Below are 25,404 nucleotides of genomic sequence, written 5' to 3' on the forward strand. Positions count from 1 at the left end.
ACTTTCCCAGCTATAGTTAACTGAAAATCAAAATAATATATTGCTTCAAGGTGTCAGCTTTTAGTTCCAGTGAGATATGTTGTTCTGGCTAGAGGAGGAAATGTATATAAGTGTGAGCTGGGTGTGAGAAGAATACTTCAAGAGATGGTTTTCTTCATTATTAATATAGTTTTTGGATATTCTGTGGTTATTTATAACTATAAAAAGTGTGTTTTGTATCAAAGGCAATCATGCCAGTTAACAGCATGCTCAGGCTATGATAATTGACTGAACAATCTTATAATACTTTGCCCCTTTCAAACCTGTTGCTTGGATACCACTTTCTTTGAACTATTATGTACCTTGCTGAAAATTAAAAAATAAAGAAAAGGTTTTAGCAGCTCTTCCCTTTGTCTTTTCCTTAAACTCTGTATTATAAAATACTTTCAGAAGTGGAGACAAAGGGTTGGGACTTTCTGGCAGCAGAGTACTGACAGAAAGAGCTGGAAAATGCAACTCACGTACAATCTGAATTCAAACCTTTGTTTTCTAGATATGCTGTTATTTTTTTCTCTTCCATGCAAGCTTTTCCTTCCTTTTCCAATAGAATTTGAACTTGAGATGCAATGAAGCAATTCTCAAATTACAGTCACCCAAAAGCAACTGGATAATGCATCCAGGTAAGTCTCTCACTAATGAGAAGGGTTTGTTCCCTGCTCAGCTTTACTTACTCACTAAAATACGTAATCTAAAATTGTGTGGTAGCATTTGTGATTTGGAGTTTTTGTATAATGAAAGATATTTTTCATCTCCATCTAAATGCTAGGGATTCTGTTATGTTCTGCCATGAGCTGCTGTGATTTCTTTAAGCTGTGAGCTGCTGCTTTATCTGCAAGCACAATCCTCTCAGAAACAGCAGAGGTGTCTTGTTCAAGGGCTTAGATTTGCCTACAGGACTCATTTGCTGGAAGCCTCCAGGTCTATCTACCTAGTTTCACTTCACTCTGATGCACATGAGAGGAAAGGTCGGGCTCAGCAGGTGGAGTGTTAAGAATCACCTTTTTCTGGGACCATTTTACCATTTGAGTTGAGCTTAAGCTGAGGACTTGAGTTATGTGACATTGCTAGCAGAAAACACACAGGCTTTCCAGGGAAAGTCCAACCTCTAAACAGGGAAGTCACTTGTCTACAGGAAAGATGTTGACTCCAACCCTAGATTGGACACAAAAAAACACAAGCACACACCACTGTTCTCAAGGTGAAAGAAAAGGGAAGTTTATTTTCTGACTCCAACATTTATAGTTTTCCAAGAGTGACAGTGTATTGGAGGGTGACAGTGCCACCTCTCCAATGATACTGGACAAACCAACAGTCCATCAAATTTCTCCTCTTCTATAAAAGAATGCAAAACAATGAGTTATTTACAGAAAGTGTGTGAGAAAGTTCGCTACAAGAATGTCAACATCAGAAGGCTTAGAAAATCTTAAAAAACCAGGGTGACATAGGTTCTCTTGGACCTAGATCAGGAAAAGAGATATTTATTAGAGATTTGTCCCAATGAGGATGGCTTTTTCTGCCCACTGGAAGGCAAGGAAAAGCTCCTGTCTGTTCCCTGTGACCTCCCCTGTGCCTGGGGAGGGTTGTGCTGCCTCAGGATACTTCACCCAGAGAGGTGCAGGGATGACTGCCAAGGACTGGCACAGACTGGATTTTGAGAAGCAGCACCTCCCACAGTGAGTGCATGTCATAGACATCTTTTATTAAAATCCTTTCCTTAGGATTTTTCCTCCTGAGAAGCTGAGGCCTCAGGAACACAATGTAAACATTGATTATCTACTGCTGTGGAATGCAACAGGTGGATCTGTGATTGGTCTCATGTGGTTGTTTCTAATTAATGGCCAATCACAGCACAGCTGGCTTGGACAGAGAGTCTGAGCCACAAACCTTTGTTATCATTCTTTCTTTTTCTATTCTTAGCCAGACTTCTAATGAAATCCTTTCTTCTATTCTTTTAGTATAGTTTTAATGTAATATATATCATAAAAAAATAAATCAGCCTTCTGAAACATGGAGTCAGATCCTTGTCTCTTCCCCTATCCTAAGACCCCTGTGAACGCGGTCACAAGTGAAAAGTCAGGCCTTTGGTGCAGCTCATTGCTCCAGTGGGTGATGGGGCAGAGCTGCAAGCACAGCTACAGTCCAGCTGTCTCCTGTTCCAGCTCTTCTCTGCCTCCTGTCATCACAAAAGTGAGCAGAAGCCGAGGGGAAGTTCTTATCTGGGTACAGGGTTAGACCACAGACATCTCCCAGTCTGGATCTGGGGGTTTGCCTGTGATCTCTAATGCAAAGGGAATGTTTTGTAGCTCTATGTTCATGGCTGAGCCACTCAGCAGCACTGCTGAAGTGACTCACAGCAGGGCTGAGATTGTGACTCACTGCTGCATCCTCTCTGGAAAGACACTAATCCTCCTTTCCTGCTGCTTGGGCTGCTTTGGGAACCACAACATTAAGGACTGAAAGGCACATTTATTAAATGACACATGCCAGGACTGGGTTTTGTTTGTAACAGTGAGGAAGTACTTTGTGGCCTCTCTGCTGTTGACTAGGCACTGACACATCTGGCACCCAGGCACCAGAGGATGGAGGGATCTGGGCATTTGTTTTCCTGGTTAGATCTGGGTGTCAAGCCTATTTCAGTCAGTGAGTCTTTGGGCTGGATTCCAGAGTTTTTCTTAACTGCCAACATCTGTCAGATGTCAACTCCCTGAATCCACCCTTCCTGGTCATGCTATTTTAAGGCACTTGTAGTTTAAATACTACTACTTCTACTAATAAAACCCTTATAGATTTTTCTCTGAGTAATTTGTCCTCAAGGGACTTGGAAGCCCTCAGGTTTCTTCCTGACCAGTGACAGGATGTGGTTTATCCCCTAGGAGTCATCCAACCTTTTGCCACACAGGCAGTCTGGCCAAAAGCCTTTGGGATTGATGGTGGAGCAGAGGAGCTCTGCCCTGTGAATGTAGTAAGTGGTAAGTAACTCTGCTTCAGCTGATTATTGGTGCAGCTCTTGCCCTAAAGTGGGAAATTTCTTTTCTAAGCCAACACTTGGTGTTGGTTGTGGTCTCTTGGAGCTTTAGCTAGAAGAAGGAATGATCTTTTTTGCCCTTCATGTCTACAGATTTTTGAAGGTGTCTTTATAAGAGCTTATCTCCCTGGCTCCAGTTACAGTGGAGAGAACAGGCATTGCGCTTATCTCCCTGGCTCCAGTTACAGTGGAGAGAACAGGCATTGCTGGGTGTGGTTTACCTGACATGCTTTATCTTCCTTCCTTAGGATAAAGCAGCTATGTCCTGGGAAGCAGGATGGAGCAGTTATGTCCTACCTGTTTCTCTCAGTAATTTGTAAAATAGCTCTTGGAAGAATCTGTACTGAGTCAGGTGACCAACACCCACATTTACTCAATAAATAGGCTCTCAAATGATATTTATCCATGGAAATGCCAATTAACTCTGTTACCACAACTCTCTCCCAGGGCTTGGACTTTGCATATTTTTAAAACTAATTAGGGGTATGGTGATTTAGGTTTTTTTAGCCAGCAGAGTTATGTATGTGTGGTTTCTTCTTCCTTGAGGGAGGGAGGCACATTTGTACCTCTGTCCAGCAATGATGTGGCTGCACTGATTCACTCAACTGTGCCAGTGTTTCCAATTATAGCTGTTTAAAAACTGTAGAAGGTTTTCAAACAACTCCTCTGTGCAAGTACCTACACACCCTAATCAATAGAGTCGCCTTAGCTGGAGGAGTGACCTCTGCCTTAAGACTCATTAGGGCACCAGAATGTGCAAATTTCAACAATTTCTATTCTTAAACTATGAAGGGATGTGAGGCAGGATCCTTTCTAATGAGGAGAATGTGTTTGTAATATTTGCTGTGTATATTAAGAGGTTTAGAAGTCTTGAAATAAAAATTATTGCAAATCATATACAAATTTTTCAGGGTGAAAGGGTTCTTCATTTTCTGCTTGTTGCTGAAGTTTTTGAATACTGTTTTCAGGGTGAACACTGATAAAATTAAAAACAGCCAATTTTTTTTCTTAACAAATATCTTTTATTAAACAGAATGGTGATATGGAAAATGTTGGTCAGGCAAAATCAGTCTCAGCAACAGTCTCATTTTTGAAGCTTTCTGCTGCTACACGAAAAAAATGTAAAATAGAAATCAATATTAATTAAAAATATTCTCTCCCTAAAATATTAAATAAGATGTAGTTTTAAAGCAGGAAAAGTATAAGGTTGGTATTTTACTGAAGTGCTGCTCAGCCCTGCAGCAATTTCACATGTGACAGGTGAAATTGGAGGCTGGGCAGGAGCCAGGCAGGGATGCTCAGGGCATCCTGTGAGCCTGAAGGGGCTCACAAGGTCCTGCTTCCAACCAGGGATTCATATGGATTTTGTTTTCACATGAACCTTGTGAAGGTGGTGCAGCAGATGTTGGACTTCCAGCCATGAACAATTTTCACCTTTGATGGCACAAGGCTGTTCCATCCCACAGAAACACAAGTTCACTTGAATTCCCACGCTGCCCATCTGCCTGCATTTCAAAGTTTGCTACCTTATTAACTGGTGAAATATGTTCATTATAATAGCAGCAATGAGAAGTATTTAAGTGCACCTCAAGCAGTCAAACCCCAAAGATTTAAATCTGCAAAGCCCATCTGCTCCTAGCTCAGGAACTCACATAAAATAGGAAGGTGCAAAGGATTCCTATATTAAGTTTTGCAAGCACTTGCTTTCAGCCTTGGGGACATTGGAATTTCACTTGGAAGTGCAAGACAAACCAACTTTTAAAGCTTTTTTTTTGTCTTCAGTTTGACTGGGCATTATAAGTTCATGGGTACTGCTAAGTTCATGGTGCTGCTATTTTTGCTCAAGCTGATCATTCAGTTCTCAAAGCACTCTAAGAGCTCTCCAAGTTCTAGAAATTTTAGGTTCAGTTCTTTTCTCTATCTTAGAATTATCAGTGGTGCCTATCTAAACTGCAAGTCCATTTTGTGCCAAAGCTGGCCATATTGAATATTAACATTAAAAAGAAAAATTTGGGCCTGTAACTTCCAAAGTTTGGAGATGTTTCCTTGCAGATGAAAAATAATGCATTGTTCAAAACACAAGTTTTAATGACTGAGTTTATTTGTTCTGCCTGAAATATGTGTAGGACTATTCAAATTTAAAAAGATTTTCTTTTAGGACTGTGGAGAAACTCCTCCTTCCCTTCAAGAGGCAACATGTCCTCTGGTAGAAGACATTTTTCTTTTAAACAGCAAATAATATTTATAATAAATTTCTAGGTTTGGAGAATACCTTGGTTGCTGGACCTGCCACTTTTCTGAGCTCCGTGAATTCTGAGGTTTTAAGTAAGCTAAAAATTATTTTTAAAAAAAGATGCTTTCATTGTAATCAGCTAAATTTTCCTCCCTTCAAAAATCTATCTGTTATGAACAAATAAACAAAAAAATCCTGTGAAAAAAGTAATAAATGGTAAGTTTCTTCTCTGATTTGTTTTTCATGTGGGATATTTCTCTTGTGCCTGTAACTGCCCTTTCTGTGCAGAAAGATGCCATGATCTGGTGGCTCAGGTGTTGTCTTGGAACCAAAACCTGGGTTCTCTCCCCACAGGTTTCCCAGCTATTGCATTGAAGACATGGCAGCAATAAAACTAAAAAGGGATGACTCTCACTACTGAAAAAATCAATATAAAAATTAATTTGCCCATCTTTGATACCAAGCTTTTCCTCAACACCCACCCTAGATGCCTTTGCTGCAAGGAGGGGTGGATGTTTCGTGCTTGTTGCAAGGCTATGTCAAGGCAGAGCTTGTGGGGATTTTTTAAGAGCTGTTTTAATCTGTTCTGGAAGCCTGTTTCTTTCCATAGAAAATCTAATCACACTGTTCTCTGCACGAGTGGTTTAGAGAATCCTCTGTATCTTTCACCATGGAAATTCTCCTTGCACTCACACTGCCTAGCAGTGCATGGTGGAAAACTCAGCAGGAGGAGCAGCTCCTCATACCTGCCATCCTGGCCTGATGAAATATGATTTTTTACCCCATTTCTATGTTTAAATCTTGTTTTTTGGTGGTTTGCAGATACATCTCTTGCTTCCCACATAAATTCCAAGAGTATGACCAGATGTCTGCTTGGTTTCTCTCACACCCTTTACAGCCCTAATCCAAAATGTTTTTAACACCGACCACAAATGGATCGTGTGCTCGTCATGCAAATTACCCCAAGCAGATAGCCAAAACATTATCTCATGCTGGCCTGGTTGCTACAGTGCTGAAATGCTCCCTCAGGATCCTGGGCAGATGTCTCTGGGCTTTCTGACTCTTCTCTGGGATGGGCAAAGTCAAGCCTCAGCCATTTCCCCATGTAGGAAATGTGTTGTGGGAATGGAGGCTACTGTAAGAACAGAAATTAATTTCTTGGTTGCACCTTCACTCAGAGGAATGCAGATATCAGCCACAAAAGATGTCCCTGAAGAGGAAGACTTCATTTAAGTGGCTTACAGGAGGGAGAAGATGATCATGTTGGTATCAGTGCAGCTGTTTGGAAATCCTGCCGCCTTTGGGGCTGCTCTGCCTGTTGGCAGTGGGAGCAGGACAGCCCAGGGCTCACAGGCAACAACTGAAGAGCACAAGGGTTTTGCCCTAAGAATCTGAATGTTTCACTCACCTTGATAAATTCTTGGAGGTTGGGTGCTGGGCTGTGAAACGTGCTCTGCTCACCTACCACTAGCCTGCTCATCTTCCTTATTATTTTTAATTTTTTATGTGTATTTTTCCATTTATAAAACTTTGTTAAACTTTCTGAGATACATGGTTGGAAAGTGCTGCTTAAAAATTGAGTTGTTCTTTCTGCTCCTTGATTATTGCTTTTCCCAAGGCCTGGGTGAGATTAGAAGCTTGAGTTTGCGTGCAGAAGTTGTATTATTTGTTTTGTTTTGTTTTCCTAACCACTTCCACATGCAATCAGGTTTTATTGCCAGCTGCTCTCCATGGTTGGTCTCTGGGGAATGTAGGCTCCTGTTTGTTGTTAAACTCATAACTGTTGGTTAGTTTAGCTTTTTTCAAATGTTAGTTTGTCAGGTTTGGGTTTCCACCAGTTGTCTTTACCCAGCCAGAGGTGGGCAATGGAATAAGCAATGATGTGTAGAAAGGGATCATCAGAACCTCAAATTCCTGTAGAGGGAGAAGTGGGCAAGTTTATCACCATTCTTGCGTTCTTTCTGTATTAAAATTAAGTATCTTGGAGATTTTCACTTCCCACAGAGCAGGAACATGAAGTTTCATTTAATTAATAAAAGAAAGATTTTTATTTTGCAGTTTTAAGCGGAAGAGGACAGGGCTGCCTGTGATGGTTGCAGCAGGGAGCCTGTGAGCCCAGACATGCTGCTCACCAGGGAAGCTCCCAGGGAGGCCAGGAGCTAGCAGGAAACCAGCCAGGTTTCCCTAGGAAGTGTGTTTGCTCACTGTTAGAAGATTTGATTCAATCAATCTGTTCCTGCAGAATATATATGCATATTTTCCAGGAACTGGCATTTTCCTATGGAAAAAAAAAAAAAAGTCTTGCTGAGTTAAAATTGGAGATTAGTGAGCATGCTTTTCTAGCTGCATTGGTGATAAAGCCACATGTACTTTGTAAATGTATGTAAATATATGACGATCTAACGTACAGTTAGGCAGCTGTACCAGACCTCTAAAATGCAGCCTATGGATGACCTAAAATTATCTTTAAGGATTTTTTACTCTTATCTGTCCACCTAAAGCTAGCACTGGAGTAAGCAGACTATTTGTCAGGACCCAGGACATCCCTCTGACTGTCCAGGATGGCCAAGACCCCTGCCAGGGGGCTCAGAGACCCTGGCACAGAGCCCAAAACACCTGTGGGTTTGATTATGACCCATGGAGCAAGTTACCAACCTTAGATGAAGGTCTGCAAGCCATGACAGTTTAAGTAGAATGACAGCGAATTTATCATGGGGTGAAAAAGTAGATTTTGGGGTTTTTAGAATGGGGATTCAGGAGGCAAGATGGAGGAATCTGGGCATGTCCAGCCTTTCTCCTTCTTCTTCTTCTTGGCCTCCATCATCTGCTGTGATGTTGGCACTTTTGGATTGGTTTAGAGTAGAAGCTCACTGTCTAACATAGGTGATAGGTATTGGAAAGTAATTGTAAATGTTGTACACGTAGTTTTTAGTAAAAAGACATAACACTGCCCCAGGGGCAGGCAGAGTGCCTGGAACTGTCCTGCTGGATGGACCTCAGCAGGTCAGGAGAAAGAATTTTATAGATAAGGAACAATAAACAACCTTGAGACCAAGAACTGAAGAGATCTGACTCCTTCGAGTGCTGGGCTGGGAAAAGAGACTCTCTAATGTATCTTGGGGTCACTCTGAGCAGCGAGAGATCCTGATACAGCTATTGGGATATTTTTCTACCTTGCAGGGAGAGGCTGTGTGGAAATGAGACCCCAGAGAAAGCAAAAGAAGAAGCCCAAGGCAGTTATGGTGAGAACATGTGTACTCTCTTCAACTTTGCATATTCAGTGTATGAGAGCCCTGTGCATTTCCCTGTAGAATTTATTCTTTTTAACCAACTTTCTTATTGTGGGCTTGATCCCACGGTGCCAACAGTTGGAAGACTTGAGGACCTGGGTGTCTACTCTGGATTTAAGCATCAGTTTTGGGTACCAGCTGACAGAGCCCTGAGCACTGGGTGCTTTTCCAGCAGCCTGAGGGTTTCTGTGCTGTCCCCAGACTGCTGACAATGGTTTGGAGAGCAGTGGCCAAGCTGCTGTGGTGCCACCACAGGAGGGACAGAGTGGGGCTGAAGAGAAGGAGGGTTTGGGGCTGAGTGGGGTAGTGTGGCCCATGTTCAGCCCCTCAGGAATTCCCACTGGGTATGCCAGAGGATGGCACATGGAAGGGCTTCAGTGAAATCAGGACAGGAACAAAGTGTCTGGCTCCAGGCACCAGACAAGAGCTGAAGCAATTTCTCCTGTCCTGGCAGGTATAATGGACAAAGCTCTGTGTCCCATGTACTGCTCAGTGTTTGAGGATCTAAACACCACCAATACCAAATTTTTTTCACACAGGCTGTTAAACAGAGATGAACTCTAGGAAGGGTTTGCATATGGACACCTTTCTACCCTGTGCTTGCTCAGAAGGCTCTGTAGGTGAGGAAGGAAAGGGTTTAAGTCCCAGGCGAGCTCTGGAGATCCTGCAGCATTTCCTACCCTTACCCTCAAAATCTTGCCCTGTTGCTGTGGCTGTAGGCTTTCCTAGAGGAAAACTGGATTTACATGGAGCGCACATCCAGTGCTGCAGCTCCATTTCACAGGGAGGAGGAGCTGTGGTGGTGGAGGATGGAGCCTGTCCATGGCTCTGTTTGTAAGGCAATGTGGGTGGGAGGAGCAGGACTGGAGCAGGACTGGAGCTCCAATTCCCTGTGTGTGGAAGTGATGAGGAGTCTGATCCCCTCAGGCAGAGCAGGGTCACTACCAGATGTGAAAGCTTTACTATTTAACAATTAGATGAAATCATCCAGTTTCTAGATGCAGGAAATAAAAGACTGCTTGACTTTGTGAATTTTTACCTGTGTAAAGCTGTTGCCCTCATTGTCCTGGCTGAAGAAAGCTGTGCTTGGTTTGGTTTTTTCACTTTGTTGAATTTGGTTTGTGTTTTTTCAATTTGGTAATACCTTGTCCCATAGCACTGAGCCCCAGCTGTGACTCAGTGCTGACTCAGAAGAGAAGGTTCCACCACTGAATCAGCCACAGAGCTGAGGGACAAGGCGAGGTTTTCCTTGGCTCTGTCCATCCAAACTGAGATCAGACCTGCAGATCTGCTCAGCTTGCTGGGTGGGATGAGGTCACAGCTCGAGAGGCTGAAGTCACATCAGAACATATTTTTAATGAGAAAAAAAAAGAGATTTTCACAGACTTGGTTGTTTGTCCAGGATGTAGAAGGAGATGTAATGCAGGACACCCAGATTTGGAGCTGTCTGGATGCTTATTTTAGAATTTTCTAAAGGGAAATCATCATTCACACTTCAGAAATGAGAAGACACAGGTACTCTTTGGGGTCTTTGAACTGAAATATTATGTTAATATTTGTGTGATTCAGATTCTATTTTCCCTGCATGAGTCGCCTTCACAATGGTGGGGTTTGAGTTTTGTGGACTTGTTTATTTTTTTAACTCATCATTATATCAGCTGCAGTGCTTCTCATAGGGAGCAGTGAGAGAAGCTAAAAGTTACTTTATGACTATGTAAGAGCTGGTATATTACTCACCTTTCAAAAATAAAAGTTGTATAATTAATTAAATGTAATGATACCGAAAAAGGTAATTTTAAATTGAAACTTCATGAAGTAATTTTGTCAGATCTGTTATTCTACAAAGTATTTCCCTGCAAAGGTGAATGGGAGAAGATCCTTAACACAGTGTTTGACTAACCCTGCATGGAGTGGGCTCCTTCAGCAGCAGAACAAGTAATCCTGTCCCTCTCACTCCTGCCATCTGTGACTGCAGCACAAAGAGTTGAAGTTTTGCTCCCTATTTATTTGCTGCCATGATAAATTTTCCCTGGGACACTGCTGACCCTGTCTGCCATCTGTTTTTGGTACTGGGCTGCCACACAGTGGCCTCCTTCAGAAACCTGGAAGATGGGAGGAGGAAGAGGGAATATCAAGTTGATAACGAGAATGAGCAAGTTCAAACGTCATGATTCAGTTTACAGTGTCTGGTAATTCCTTGCTGGGTGGGGAGGCAGAGTTTTGTTTTGTACAGTCCAAACAACAAGAAGAAACAAACATGAGAACACAGAAAAAAGAGGTGGGAAAACCCCTGAGTTAACTAACAAAATATTCTTTCAAGAAATGTATAAAGGAGTTTGTATGAAAGTAGAAGAGTTTTCTCTGATTAATAATACCTGCTTTCTTTTCTTTGCTACTTGCTCTTTTCTCCCTAGATACAGACAGCTGAAATTTAAGGCTTTTTCCTTTTGGATGAGCTCATGTTGGGAGGACGTTCAGGGTGGAGGTTTGGTTTTGTGCTGCTGGTGGATTGAAGCACAGCCCCTCCTCAGGCAGTACAGATATCCTGTTTTGATCCAGACCTGGAACCTCTGTGATTTTAAATTTCAACTAAAGTGTTCCCTCATGCAAATTCTGCTTTTTTAAAGTGTCATAGAATGGTTTGGGGGTGGAAAGGACATTAAAATCCATCTGGTTTCAAACTGCCACCCACTGTCCCAGGTTGCTCAGAGCCCCATCCAGCCTGGCCTTGAACATTTCCATGGATGGGGCATCCACAGCTTCTCTGGGCACCAGGAGGGAGGTGGGAATGGGGACTGCTCATCCATTACGATCCTTCCTGGATTATTACTTTGTAACTTCATAAAATGCATGGGGTTTTGCTAACCCATAGGTTGAGATTTTGACCCTTCACTCCCCTCATGTCTTCCCCATCCCTGTGAGAAGAAATCAATGGCAGGAGGTCAGTCCTGGAGGCTCTAATGACCCTGACAGCCTTATGTGACAAATAATCTGAGGCAACAGAAAATATGACATTGTGAGGCTCTCTGATGTTCTGACATTCCAAATGAGCACTTCAGGCCATCAGGAACCCTCAAATGAAAGACAGGATTTAGGAAGTTTGGACTTCAGTGGTGTTATGTGCCTGCAGTCAGACAAGTTGTGTTGCTGCATTAATATGAACTATTACCAAGCAAGGAAGCAGAAAGGTAGGAAAATTAACTCTGTAAGAAAAGACTGCTTAAATCTTAAAAATAGTTGATTGTGATTATATGTCAGGTTTAGATTTATTATTTTATGTATTCTTCTGTGATAGGAATGTTCTGTACCTGTTTGTTCTCAGAATAAGCATTCTGTGCCCCTTGGTTTGTCATAGTATGAGGAGCCTGATGTTGTTTACAGTAGGTGGATGTGAAATATATTTCTGTAAAAGCTCTGGGGTCTGCATTTTAACACCTGCACATTAGTGTTTTAGAGTGGTGAGTGTTTCCTTGGTGAAATTATTGTTTGCTTTCTCATTGTGCTTATAAGGCTGGTTTTATTTTGTCACAAATTCCAGTGCAGGCAGAGAAGCACAAGTGACTGAGGCAGTTGTGTCAGGCAAAACTACTTGGGGAAATTTTATTTAATCTAATTTACTCCCAATTAACACTGGGAGTAACTTAACACAATTTTACACAAATAACACAAGTATTTGTGAAGTAACAACACAAATTAACACAAACTTCTGGTCATCTCAGTTCTGATGTTGAAAAAAAGAAGGATAAAACAAATCAAACAAACACTTCGGTAAAAATCCTTCCTGCCCCTTCCCCAGGCTCAGCACAAGTTTTATCAGCATTCACAGGAGCAAAAGCATGGATGTAACAAATGAGAGCAGAATTGAAACTGCCATAAAGGGACGTGGTGGGGCACCAACTTTCCTGGATGTGTATTTTCAATAAAAGCAACCACTTTCTGCAACCTAATAGATGTCTCTTAATGGTCTGTTTATCTGAGAAATGGAGAACAGGTTAATTTTGAAAGGAAAAGTCCATGCTGGGAAAGTATGTGCACTCAAGATCCCAAAAGGAAATATACAGAGGAAACAAAATTCTGCATTCCACTGAGTGAGGTTTTTAGGGGCCCTCCTCATGGAAATCCTGGTGCAATTGGTCAGAAAAGAGATTGTCAGAAAAATCTCATTAATTTTTTATGTGGAAATATGCCCATGTAGTATAATTTCCAAGCAATTTCCAAGCAATTTCCCAAAGAATAAAATAAAATAAAATAAAATAAAATAAAATAAAATAAAATAAAATAATAAAATAAAATGAAGGAGAAAGAGAAGAAGAAGAAGAAGAAGAAGAAAAAGAAGAAGAAGAAGAAGAAGAAGAAGAAGAAGAAGAAGAAGAAGAAGAAGAAGAAGAAGAAGAAGAAGAAGTAGTAGTAGAAGAAGTTGTTTCCATTTTGGAAAATGTTTCAAAATAATGAGATGGTGCAAAAGCCTGCATATTTTGCTTGAAATTTGATTTAATCTTTAATAACTATTCTGTTAGTAAAAATATGATAAAACTTTCAGCATAGAGAAAGAAGTTTTAAGCAGAAAGAAGAGCAAAGCCTTCCGTGTGTGTTGAATTGCTACTGTCATTAATGATTTTCAAAATGGAAGAAAAAATTAATGTTTTATGAATTAATGGGAGTAGTTACATTTAATTTCTGAATCACCAATTTCCTGTAGTTAAATTTGTTAAATAATATAAGAACAGTGTATCTAAATTAAGCAGCAAAAGCGTTTATTTAAAATAATTGAAAATTCCTAGTTAGTCTTTTTGAAAGAAACAAATTTCAGGGGTTTTATTCCGTGGGAAACTTTGGAAATAATCTTTTCCTTTGAAAGTAAAACTTCATTGAAAAAGGTGGAATTTCATACAAAATAAATGCTAGATTTTGAGAAACTTTAGCTCAGAGTTTGAAGGGCAATCACAAAAATGTTTAGTTCCCTGATGGAGAATTTCCTGCTGGAAACTCCTGGGACCTGAGTCCTGAAATCTCTGGGCACTAATAAGAGAATTCTTGTCTGGCTGAAAAAAAAAGGAAAATCCTATCAATGGGAGTTGGAACATCCTTGGAGGTATCACTCAGTGTTCATCCCCCTGGTCGTGTTTGGAGCCCAGAATTTTTGGTGGGGTCTCTTTGGGGCAGAGGGAGATTGTGACACCCAAGTCAAAATCCTACTTTGAGAGAGAGGGTGTTTGTGTGGGGATCCTGCAATCCCAGCGGATTTAGGGCCCTCTCAGCTGCTCCTGCCATGCATCTCCTTCATGGCAGTCTTGAAAGGTTTCAGAAATATCTGCCAGATGTGTTCTGAGTGCAGGGGATCCCTGCTAGATGGAGGGAGAGGACAGTAAATGAACTGTGAATATTCTGCTTTTATGTCCCATCCCAGGTGTCACAGCAAGGGGGGATCTGGGACATCTCACCTGTGTTGTTCTGTGTCACAGATATCTTTTATGAAAAATCCTTTCCTTAGGATTTTTCCTCCTGAGAAGCTGGGAGGCCTCAGGAACAAAATGTAAACAATGATTATCTGCTGCTGTGGAATGCAACAGGTAGATCTTTGATTACCTTATGTTGGTTGTTTCTAATTAATGGCCAATCACAATCAGCTGGCTTGGACAGAGAGCCAAGCCACAAGCCTTTGTTATCATTCTTTCTTTTTCTATTCTTAGCTAGCCTTCTGATGAAATCCTTTCTTCTATTCTTTTAGTATAGTTTTAATATAATATATATAATAAAATAATAAATCAAGCCTTCTGAAACATGGAGTCAGATCCTTGTCTCTTCCCTCATCCTGAGACCCCTGTGAACATTGTCACAATTCTGGGGTGCCTGCAGCTGAGTTTAGCTGGGTGTGGGTTATTTCCAGTGCTGTATTGCCAGGTTTTTGTTGGAAACATGGCCTTTCATACCATTCCTTCATCACTATTCTGGAATATTGCTCCAGGCCTGCTCCTGCCCTCTCCCCCAGGATGTTCCCCCTGGATGCAGAGGTTTCTCCTGGATACCTGCTCTGTGGCAGCATCCGCTGCCAGTGGTTTCTGTTCTCCAGCAGATTCCCTCCTGGAGCTGGGGTGAGGCTGACTAGAGCACAAACCACAGGAAAATCACCTGTGGGTTAACCCAAGCACAGCTCAAGCGCTGGTGGCTGTGAGTGGGCTGTAAAATCCATAGGGCAGGTTAGAAAAACAGGGAGAGCAGCAGCATTTGCAAGTGTCAGTGTGCCTGGGGTGGTGGGAGGGAGATTACTGCTCACAGCTCCTGGAAAGGGAATAGAGTTACACAGGAGCTTGGATGCTTTATCTCCTGCAATTTAGGTAAATGCTAGCTGGAACTGGCATTTGCAATGGGATTTCTGTTTTGCAATGGGATGCACACTTGTATTCCTGGCTGAAAAGCCTGGGAAGCAGAATTTCCCAGCTCCACTGGGATGTGCTGGGTGCAGTGTGGGTGTGATCCTGATCTTCAGTAGATGCACAAAATCCATATTTGCAGCATAGCAAAGCAGGGTCTGCCATGAAATCAGCTGCAGTAAAGGAATGCTACAAATTCTGGCCCTGCAGTGCTGTCCTTCCTCCCAGTATGCCCTTCCAGTGCTTCTATTAAGTAAGTTCAGATCTGAGTAGGTTCCTTTATTTTCTAAGTAATATATTTTTCTTGCACTTCTTATCATTCCTATAATGGATTTGTATAACACCCAGGTTCTTTCTTCAACAGGAAATAGAGCTGTTCTATGTGTAATTTTGAGAACTACAACTTAAGCTTTAACTGACACCACAACAGAATATGCATTCAGTGTCAGCAGTGTTTGGTGTGTCACAAAATACTCTTTTAGTGAATTTTACTCTGTCTAACTAACGTCTGTGTTGCTGTCCCAGCCCCTTTGCCATCAGTCAGGGTGATTTAATCAATTTAGAAAGCAGAGGAGCACTAGAGGAGTAGTGAGTCAAACCAAGCAAAAGCAGAAGTGGAGCTCCAAATCAAATACAACATTATAAAGATCTTCTACATCACAGATAATGGCTCTTCATGATCCTTGTTTATTCAGAGGTGTTGGCAGGTGAATTTCAGCTTCTTCTAATTTAAGAAACAATGTCACACAATCTATACAGCTTGAGAAATTTCTGAAAGAAGGAATGGAAGTGTTAGTAATGATCTTGGGTTATTTCATTTATGTGAGGAGCACCCTGCTGCAAAGGTGATACCCTCTGTAATATTAGTTTTTATAATAATATCAGTATTTTTTCAAGTGTTACTCCCATGGTCTGATTTTTCACCAAGAAGCCTGTGCTTGGTGTCACGTAGAGGATGGCTCAGAGAAATGCAGTTCAGGGTTCCTTAGCAGTGGCCTTTTTGCAGTGGTACAAAATGGACTTAACAACATTTTATCTACAACTGAGACCCATTGTCTACATTATGAGACCCATTTTAATTGGGTGAATGTCATTATGGGTGCAAAATCCAAGGAGTCACAACTGAATTAAGTAAATCATCTCACCACATCTTTTGACTTCAAGCCTTAATGCTTGTAATTTCTAGATGTAATGAAGAAGAAAGTTGTCAGGTATTTTGCTAAAGAATGTATTTGTTTGATTTTACTCAAATTTCTCTATTTTGCTGCTAATTATTATTGCCACATGCCTGAGTAGGGGATAAAAGGGTGATTTAAATAACATAATGAAAATAAAGCTCTTTTAAAGTGCCAATATAGGGAATCTTCCAGTAGAACTTCTGCTGAACTTCCTGCAAAGGTGGTCCAGCCCCAGGGAGAAAATGTAGCTGAATATGATTATGCAAAAGAATAGGTGATTTCCACCTTTGATCACTGGCTGATCATAAAATGCTGAAAAAATTATCAAAAAGAGTGGTAACAGATTTTTGGAGTGCAGTTTTACAACTGGTGAGAAGCACATTGCTTTGCCATCCTGGCCAAACACAATGCATCTTTATTTCTTCCCTTCCTTAACCAAGGAACACAGTGTGTTTGACAGCTCACAGGCTGAATGGGTTTTCCTTACATGAGGAAAAAATAAAAATATGTGGGGATGTGGAGGTGGTGTTTAATTTCTGTTTAGTTTGTGATGGGGTGGTGTTGTTTCTACTTAATTTGGGTAAGATTAAAAGAAGGTATTTGGGAACTTGTTTGCTGTCTTTAGAAGGTGTTACAGGGAGGTCTTGAACAGGAAATTGTGAAAAAGGAAGTTGTATGCCTTTGAGTTAATCCTTTATAAATAGGTGCAACCAGAGGGGTTGAATAAAGGCTAGGATTTATTTGCATAGGAAAGTAAATTATGCATGTTATATGCATAAAAGCAAAGGAGAAGAGCTGTGCAGCAGTGAAAATGTGAGCTGCTTCTGTAAAAGGCTATTTTTTACTTCATAAATATGGCACAGTGTTGACAGCACTCATGACATCATGTGATGAGAATGATGTCAGCAGCTTGGTGTCATGCAATTGTGTATTTTAACCTGCATTTCCACAAGAAAAAGACAAAATCTTTAAAATAATGGCTCCAAATTTAATAAAAGATCCAAATAAAAGCAGCCCACACTCTCCACCAAAATGTCTTGCTCCAGTTTAGGGCAAGCTGATCTCCATCACCCAGCACAGATCTAGGTGCCAAGGTAGGGATGCTCCTCTCTCTGCTTTGCTGAGACAATTTCTCTCGTTTTTATGGCATTTCTCCTTCTCCTGACCACTGAGATCAGAGCAGTATCCAGCTGTAAAATGGCAACACGCTGAGGAAGTTGCAGCCTCATTGCTTGTAGTTAATCCTTAAAGCAATTCTGTTTCTTAGACATTTATCTCTTCTGCAGCACTGACTTGGGCGATAATGTGAGGGGAGAAAGCACCCCTCGGGTAAGAAAGTGAATTTTTCCTTTTACACTGCTTCTGAAGAGCTTCCTGGTGCTCTGCTGGCAACAGAATGATAATTTTCCACTCTGCTACTTCTCAATGTAAGACAAAAATTTCTGTCATTGGTGAGCTGCTATGTTAATTAGTTAATAATTTAATTGTTTCTAACAGCCTTTTCTACTAGGGCAAGGTAAAGAGATATAAATCTAGCTATGCAGATTTATTTATAAATCTGGAAGAGAGGAGGGTTTATACCTGGATGTATATTTCTAATTGGATGGATTTTTCAAAGAACCTGATTTACAGAGAAAATATATTGACAACAGACTTTAAGCTTTTTTCTTTTGGGAACTCAAAATTCCTAATTACTCTTCAGTCCCGCCTCTTTATTTCTTTATTTTTATTGGCCTTTTTTTTGGAAGAGAACATAAAATAACTCAAGTATGCTGTGCTTTACTGGTTCTAACTTAATTATAGTTCTGCACTTAATTAAGAAGAAATTATGGCAAATAACTCTTACTGTTCAGCATTCATTGAGAAAGAGTCCTGGAAATAATGGAGGCCAGATGAGAGAGAGAAAGAGAGAGAACTGAAATACTGAAAATTGGGCTGGTGGGGCAGCTGCTTTCCCAGAAGCCATGTCCTATAACCCCATATATGCTTCTTACAGGTTATTTATTTGGGAAGTAGAAAATTTTGAAAGGAAAAGTCTGTACTGAAGAGGTTGAAGCCTGATCTTACATCCCTGTTTTGTGACAGCCCACCTTTTAGTCTTCAAAGTTTGGCTGATTTTCTGAGGTGTTTTGCAAATGGGTGGCATTAATTTGTGGTGTCAGGGGGATTCCTGTGGAGTCCAGGTGCTTCCCATGGGCTGTGTGATTCCTGATGGGATACAGAGCAGCTGCATCCCAAAAGAGCTCAAAAATGTAGGTACGCAGCTAAGCACTTTCATAGATTGTAGACAGAGGAGTCATGTTAGGTTTTTAAAAATCCTGGGTGTATCCCAAATACCTCAGCTGTAACCTGGTCCTGAGCAGCTCTATCACCACAGCACACGATGCTCTTTGGGTGTTACAAGAAAAAATATCAACACCAAGCCCACTCCACCTTCCTTTAGTGTTTTAAATTTCACTACTGGGTTTTTTCATGAGGTTCTGATGAACTGTGCTGTGTGTGTGAACAGCACAATTAAGCCATCCCTGAAGTGTATTCGGGCTCCAGGGGTGTGCTGCATTCTAAGTTCACAGTGCATTCTTGAAGTAAATTTGAAGTAAGTTTGAAAGTAAATTTGAAGTGAATTTGAAGTAAACTTGAAGCAAGTTTCTGAAGATTACCTGCTGAAAAAATGCAGTGTGTACTGCCAGCCTGTGACCGTGTTCAAAGGGATCTGAGGATGAGGGAAGAGACGAGGATCTGACTCCATGTTTCAGAAGGCTGATTTATTATTTTATGATATATATTATAATAAAACTATACTAAAAGAATAGAAGAAAGGATTTCATCAGAAGGCTAGCTAAGAATAGAAAAAGAAAGAATGATAACAAAGGTTTGTGGCTTGGACTCTCTGTCTGAGCCAGCTGAATGTGATTGGCCATTAATTACAAACATCCAACATGGCCCAATCACAGATGCATCTGTTGCATTCCACAGCAGCAGATAATCATTGTTTACATTTTGTTCTTGAAGCCTCCCAGGAGAAAAATCCTAAGGAAAGGATTTTTCATAAAAGATGTCTGTGCCACCAGCCAGCTCTACCAACCAGATTTAAGCTGTTCATATACTGCTCTGTTTATCTCATTTGGGACTTTATTTACAGAGTGAATTGCAGATATCTGAAGATCAAAAACCTCCCAAATGCCTATTGAGAAAATTTAGGATAAAAACAAACACCACTGGGTAGTTCAGGAGTTTGCTCCTGTTATATCTTTGAATAAAACCCAATTTTGTATCTTTGAATAAAACCCAATTTTGTATCTTTAATGAAATGAGACAGTCTGAGGGCAGAGAACAGCTTGTGTTTACACTGTGGGAGCATTGGAGAAACTGTCTGTTCCCAAATTCAGGGTACAAATTGTTTTGCAGCTAAGGGTCAAGAAGAAAATACCCTCTTTTTCCCCTCTCCATATCCTGCAGGATGCTATAGAACAATTAGGTTCATTGGGGCTGGGGGGCCAGGATTAATCCTCTCACGGAAACATCTAGAATTGGTAAATATCTGAGCTGGGAGACCCTCTTAGGACAGAGTATGAAGGATTTCCACAATGGAACAAACCAGCTTTTATTCTTTCCTTTCTCCTGTTCTCAGCTCTTTGTTAAGTGACAGATTTTAAGACCTGAAATGTAGAAAAATTGTGTCTGTGCTTAAGGGGGAGATAGGAAGGAAGAACTTCAGCCAAAATGAACATTATAGACCAGACAGAGGATATGCTTATTCAGGGTGGGATGAAAGAAGAAAATATCTCTCATGGCATGAGACCATTTGAACTTTCAGATACCTGGAAATAACACTGGTAATGGCAAAATACAGTGGAAGATTCTTCTAGAGAGTAGAAAAGCAGGGGAAGGATGGAAGGGGCTGTTTTGTCTCAGAAGGACATTTCCCCAAACACAAGTTAAAAATCATGAATAAATGGGAGATACTTGCTGCTGACTTGGAACTCACACTTCCTTTTGTCTTTGTTTCTCTGTCACGGTTTTTAAAATGCATGTAACAGATATATATTCAAAAGTGTTATTTTTTATAGACCCTCATATTTCCTGGCTGAGAAGTTACTTCAGAGCAGAAAACCTGAAACTTCCTGAGCCTCAGGCAAAGTGGAGCCGTACATGATAAACTCCTTTGCAACTGTAATTTTACATGGTTTATTTGGCTGGTGCTTATTATGATTTCTGCCTGTTTTTCTGATGAGTCCAAACAGAAGGGGCTGATTTTGTGGTAACACTCTCTTCCAGCAGAGAGTAATTGGTCTTTTTATAGATACACCAATATGATAATTTTTTTGTAAGGAAAAGCTTTGTCCTTTTGTTTTTGCATCAAATCTTAGTGGAAGGAAACAAACTGAGTCTGTCTCAGCTGATGTTTTCAACTGACTGAGACTTGCCTACCAGACTTGGGGAATTTATTGGATGTGACTTGTGTAGTATATATTAAACTATTAAGCTTCCTGCCTATCTCCTGCCAAAAGTAATTGCAATTAAAGCACTTTATTTCCAGGATCTCCCCCACCCCAGCCTTCTCTTCGATGTATCTGTATTTGACACTGGATTATTTTGTAAATATATGCATGTGTTTAGCACAACTAAACCAGAACTGGCTGTGCTGGAGAAGTGAGAGTTCTCTTTAGGCATCTACTAAAATCCCTTTTCCCAAGAAGTTATGAAATTTTTTTCTGCTGAAACTCACAATATGTGGCATCAGTGATAAATCAACTTGATTTACTCTAGATTTGTTAAATAACATTTTGCTTCTATTGAAATTGTAATGTTGGATGCAACCTGATCCTTTCTAAATTATCCCCTATTCTCAAACTTCTATCAGCATGTTTAATACAAATTGCTATTATCAAATTAAGATGTTACAATTTAAGAGTGTCTAAAACGTTTTGGGTTTTTTTTCTCCTGTCATATGAAAAGTAAATATTGTGACAGCTGTCTTGCTGCAGATGTCTTCATAATCCTCCTGGTAGGATTTCATATTAATGAGATTTTTTTTTCTGCCTATAGGTTTGATTTCATGGATATTGGGCTGCTGCTGGGTCCCTGCATTCACCACTATTTGTTTGAGCACAACTCTAGCCTACAAATGTGCTATAAATGTGTTTCTCTGTCTGGAAGGTGGCTCAGGCCAGGACTAGAAAGTTGCTGTGTGCCTTCAAAAGGCTCTGAGGACACAAAGAGCCTCCTCACGAGCATCTGAACCATCAGAGCACCTGAGACTCCACACAAGGCACAAACACAGCCCCAGCTGCCCTTTGCACTGGCCCAGGGATCTTTGTTTGGTTATTGACAGGGCTTTGTGAGTCACTTCAGCCAAATCTGCAGCTCAGAAATGTTTGTCTGTGTGAGATGTGGGTGTGAGGCTTGAAATTCACCTTGGGCCATGGTCTGCCTCCTTCTCCTGGAAACTTTGCTTAAAGCATTCCAGGAAAGAAAAATAATTCTCCAAAGGGTTTTCTGATCCTCCAGAGATTGGTGTGGCATCAAGAATGAGCAGTTAAATGTGGTTGCTCCTTATAAATTCAGCAGAGGGTGAAGTCAGTTCTCTGTTTAATGGTAATTTTATTTAACATTGCAGTAAAGTGTGCTCATTTTTGTGATGCCTGTAAAAAGTGCTACAGAAATTGAAGAGTATTTTATATTCTCAAAGATATTGCGAGAGATACAGAAACAATTTGTCTGTTTCTAGGTTTCACATCCCATTAAATGAAAAGGAGACTTAGGCACCCTCTTTTAAGCATTTCAAAAACACTGAACCACCAGGAAAGGACTTCAGAATAGAGCAAACAAAAATGAAAGGATATAGCAGCTATTTTAAAACTGCAGAGAAAAGTAAATTCCTGACAGGAATATCCAACCTAGTCAGCCTCAGTCTGTGGGGCAAGGAAGGATGCTGAGAATTGAAACCTACAGCAGCTGAAAACCAGAAGTAGCTAATAAAGCACAGTTATTAGCTGTGGTTTGCTATGATGCTTTAACCCCCCAAAAAAGGCTGACCCCAACCAGCTGAAATTCCTTGAGATACCATCCACAGTCTTTTTACATTACCACTAACACTTTCGCTAATAATTAGGAATTCCTCTGGTTTCCAAAGTCACTGTATGAATCATTTGGTTTAAATGTGGGTACCTTAAGTGAGTCTGAATGATTGTGCTGGAATCAGCAAGTTAAGTAGACCATTTAATCTTCTCAGCTGCATTTACCTGGCTGGAGGAAATGTGGCATAGACATTTTGAATGTTAATGGGAGACTTGTAAAAATGAAGGTTCCTCTTACTTTTGTAAAGGTCAGCAGAATCAATGGCACAATTCACATCACCTGAAAAAATGAAAACATCTTGGGAAGTGTCAGAAGTGAAAAAAAAATAGTATTGAAATGAATAAACATGTGAAGGAATTAAGTGAAATGGGTACAGGATTTGCTTTGGGCCTAGGGATGAGCAGCTAGTGGGGTCTGTACAAGGAAATCAATTGAAAATGTGGAGATAAACCTAGATTGGAAAATCTAATTCTAAATAGACAATTGGTCTGTAATATCTCCATTTCCCTCATCCCTTTATGGAATATTTGGTCACTGATTAACCAGCATTTTAATGAGTATATATATGACACACTTTAAAGAATCTGTTGTGAGATACAAATTAGAAAACTCTGTGAATGGGTTCTAATGGTAAAATATGTGATACTCATAACTACGAAATGTTGAAAAACCCTCCACTTTTCTATTGGTAATAAATAGGTGAACTTGGCAACTCCATAAATTAACTAAAAGTGGGATGCATTGAGTTTCTTTTAAAGTATCTCCTTTGTAGTAGTTGCTATTTTTCATTTAATTGAGAAAAAAATAACTTCCTCTGCTTGTTTTCTGAGAGTTCCCTTTGAGTGTTGCATTTCCCATCATATTTGTGTTTGGATGGTTTTAAAAAAATTATTTGCTTGAATGGTTTGTTTCTGTTTTTTACTTTTAGCTTTTCTTCCATGCAGCTGATTCAGTGCCATTTTCCTGCCTCCCCAGCCCCAGGCCCAGCAGCATCTCTAGGCCAGCTCAGTTCTGTGCAGAATGGTGAGGAATTGCTGTGGGCAGCTGAGTTTTGTGTGGAAGGAAATGCTGCAGCTGCTTTATGGGAGCAGATTACATTTCTCACGTGAGGGGAACCAGTGGTTAAATTGTTCTGTCGATCTGTCTGTGGGTTCAGAGCCCTGAATTTATTCAAAGTGTCCTTAACTAAAGCCAGCATTCAACTTCCTTGCTTGTTGGAAGACTTTGGGCTCATCTGCTCTAAATGAATTTTTAGGTATTGTTGTTAAAATGTCAGCAAGGGATATCACTCAAAGCTGGAGTGCCCTTGCTCTGATTTCTGTGAAAACACAGACAAGGAAATATTCCCTGCCCCAAAGAAATGAAATGGGTGAGACAAAGCCAACAGAAGCATCTGGAAGGGAATGAACTTGGTTGCAGTAACACAGTGACCAAATCCTTGGCAGACCTCAAGGTCTCGAATTTTGTGTGGTTGAATATTTTTAAAAATAAATGCAACAGTGGTTTGAAATGGTATCCAAAATGTTAGAAATTCCTTTTTTTATCTCTTGTTACTGGTTTATAGCTGGAAATGCCCTTTCTGACATATGAAGCGATCTTCCTGACCTGCTGTAGTCCACAATCCCCATCTTCCTTCACCTACCCTGTGATGTGGGAAAGGTGTAAAAGAATATTTCTTACCCTGCATCAATAACTGCTCATCTGAGGCAAATGAACTCCAGAGTGAGGAAAAAGGGAGATAGTTTGCAGTAGCCTAATTAGTAGAGGAGATAGCTTATTTTGAAGAGCAGGAATTTGGTCAGTTGTTTGTAATAATGAACAGATCAAGCTATAAATCAGTTTACCTAATGTCACAGATTGGTGAGAGGAATAGACACAGTGGAGACCACAGGTATACTGTGTATTTATATTGCTTTTTCATCTGGTTTCCAGTTACTTTTTCTGCATTTTTATTTCCTCAACCTCTTCCTACCTCCATGGTGGTATTTTGAAGTGCTTCTGTAAGCCTTTTTGTAGGAAGTCTTCACCAAGGCAGCTGAATCTGTAGAAGTGCCCTCAACTCTACTTTCTGTTGAGACACAAAAATCCCTCTGCTTTCACCCCAGCTGCCTTTCTCTCTCTTTAATACTTGGTACTTTATCTCCTACAATTCTGTGGAAAAAACTTAATAATTAGTGCTGACAGAAATGCACCGACATACATATGTACATATGAATATATATATATATATAAAATTGTAGATATATAATAATATATATTATATATTATTATTAATATATAGTATATATACTATATATATATATATATTTATATATATAGATATATATAAAAAAAGATTTTGGCCAAGATTTATACAAATAGACTCAGATTTTCAAAGCATTTTTCTTTTTAGTGGTTAGGTCCTTGTTTCAAAAGGCACTTTGGGGTCTCACTCATGCAGAAAGTCACAAGAAACAACCACAACATGAAACAACAGCAGTCACTGGCAAAGCTCAGGCAGTGCTGTGGATTCAGGGGCTCAATTTGTGTCCACACATCATGAAAATAATCCTGCAGGGTGTAGTCATGGTGGTCCCCATGTTGGGGTGTTCTCTCACATCAGCTGGTGCTGCCTGGTTTGCAAACAATGTTTCTTTGGTAAAATTACCTACTTTTTCTACATTAATGTGAAGCTCCCTCATTCAGGCACTGTAAAATGTGTAAGTGGCCATTTTCAAATTTAGTAGCACCTTGAGGTATAATTTAGGGTTAAGGTCCCATTATACCGGGCACTGTAAAATCTCACACGAGTTTTTCCATGGCAGGAAATTTCTCTTATCTAAGTATTCAAGAATAGCCAAATGTAGGAGGTGAAGTAGTGATGCAGAGAAGAAAATAATCTGCCAACCTCATGTTGCAAGACAATAGAAAAGATAAGAAACTAAACCATTGACCTGAATCAGTGTCTTAGCCAGAACCACTGTTGTGTTCCAAAATTAAACAGTAAGACTTAAAATTATATTTAGTAGAAGACAAGGAATAAAGTAGAACTGTCCACCTTAAATACCTTTCTGCTTTTTGTGGTACTCTGGACTTCTCTTTCCTGCTGCTTGCCTGATATTTGGGCACAGTGTTGAGGAACATGGACTTTCACTCTGTCCCAGTTATGTGCTTTTAAATCTTCCTTTCCTTTCCAGTATGGAGACTT

The 25,404-nt window shown here is 40.3% G+C and overlaps 1 long non-coding RNA gene across 1 annotated transcript; it reads left to right on the forward strand.

Annotated features, from left to right (window-relative positions):
• The first annotated feature begins 419 nt into the window (after window positions 1-419).
• On the forward strand, window positions 420-24,078 carry LOC141728324 (uncharacterized). The gene is made up of 4 exons (XR_012579243.1): window positions 420-659; window positions 2,913-3,008; window positions 8,478-8,539; window positions 21,186-24,078. It is a non-coding gene; the product is annotated as an uncharacterized LOC141728324 (long non-coding RNA).
• The last annotated feature ends 1,326 nt before the right edge of the window (window positions 24,079-25,404 follow it).

This window comes from Zonotrichia albicollis, chromosome 2 (genome assembly GCF_047830755.1).
Source record: "Zonotrichia albicollis isolate bZonAlb1 chromosome 2, bZonAlb1.hap1, whole genome shotgun sequence".
In the NCBI taxonomy this organism is placed as follows: domain Eukaryota; kingdom Metazoa; phylum Chordata; class Aves; order Passeriformes; family Passerellidae; genus Zonotrichia; species Zonotrichia albicollis.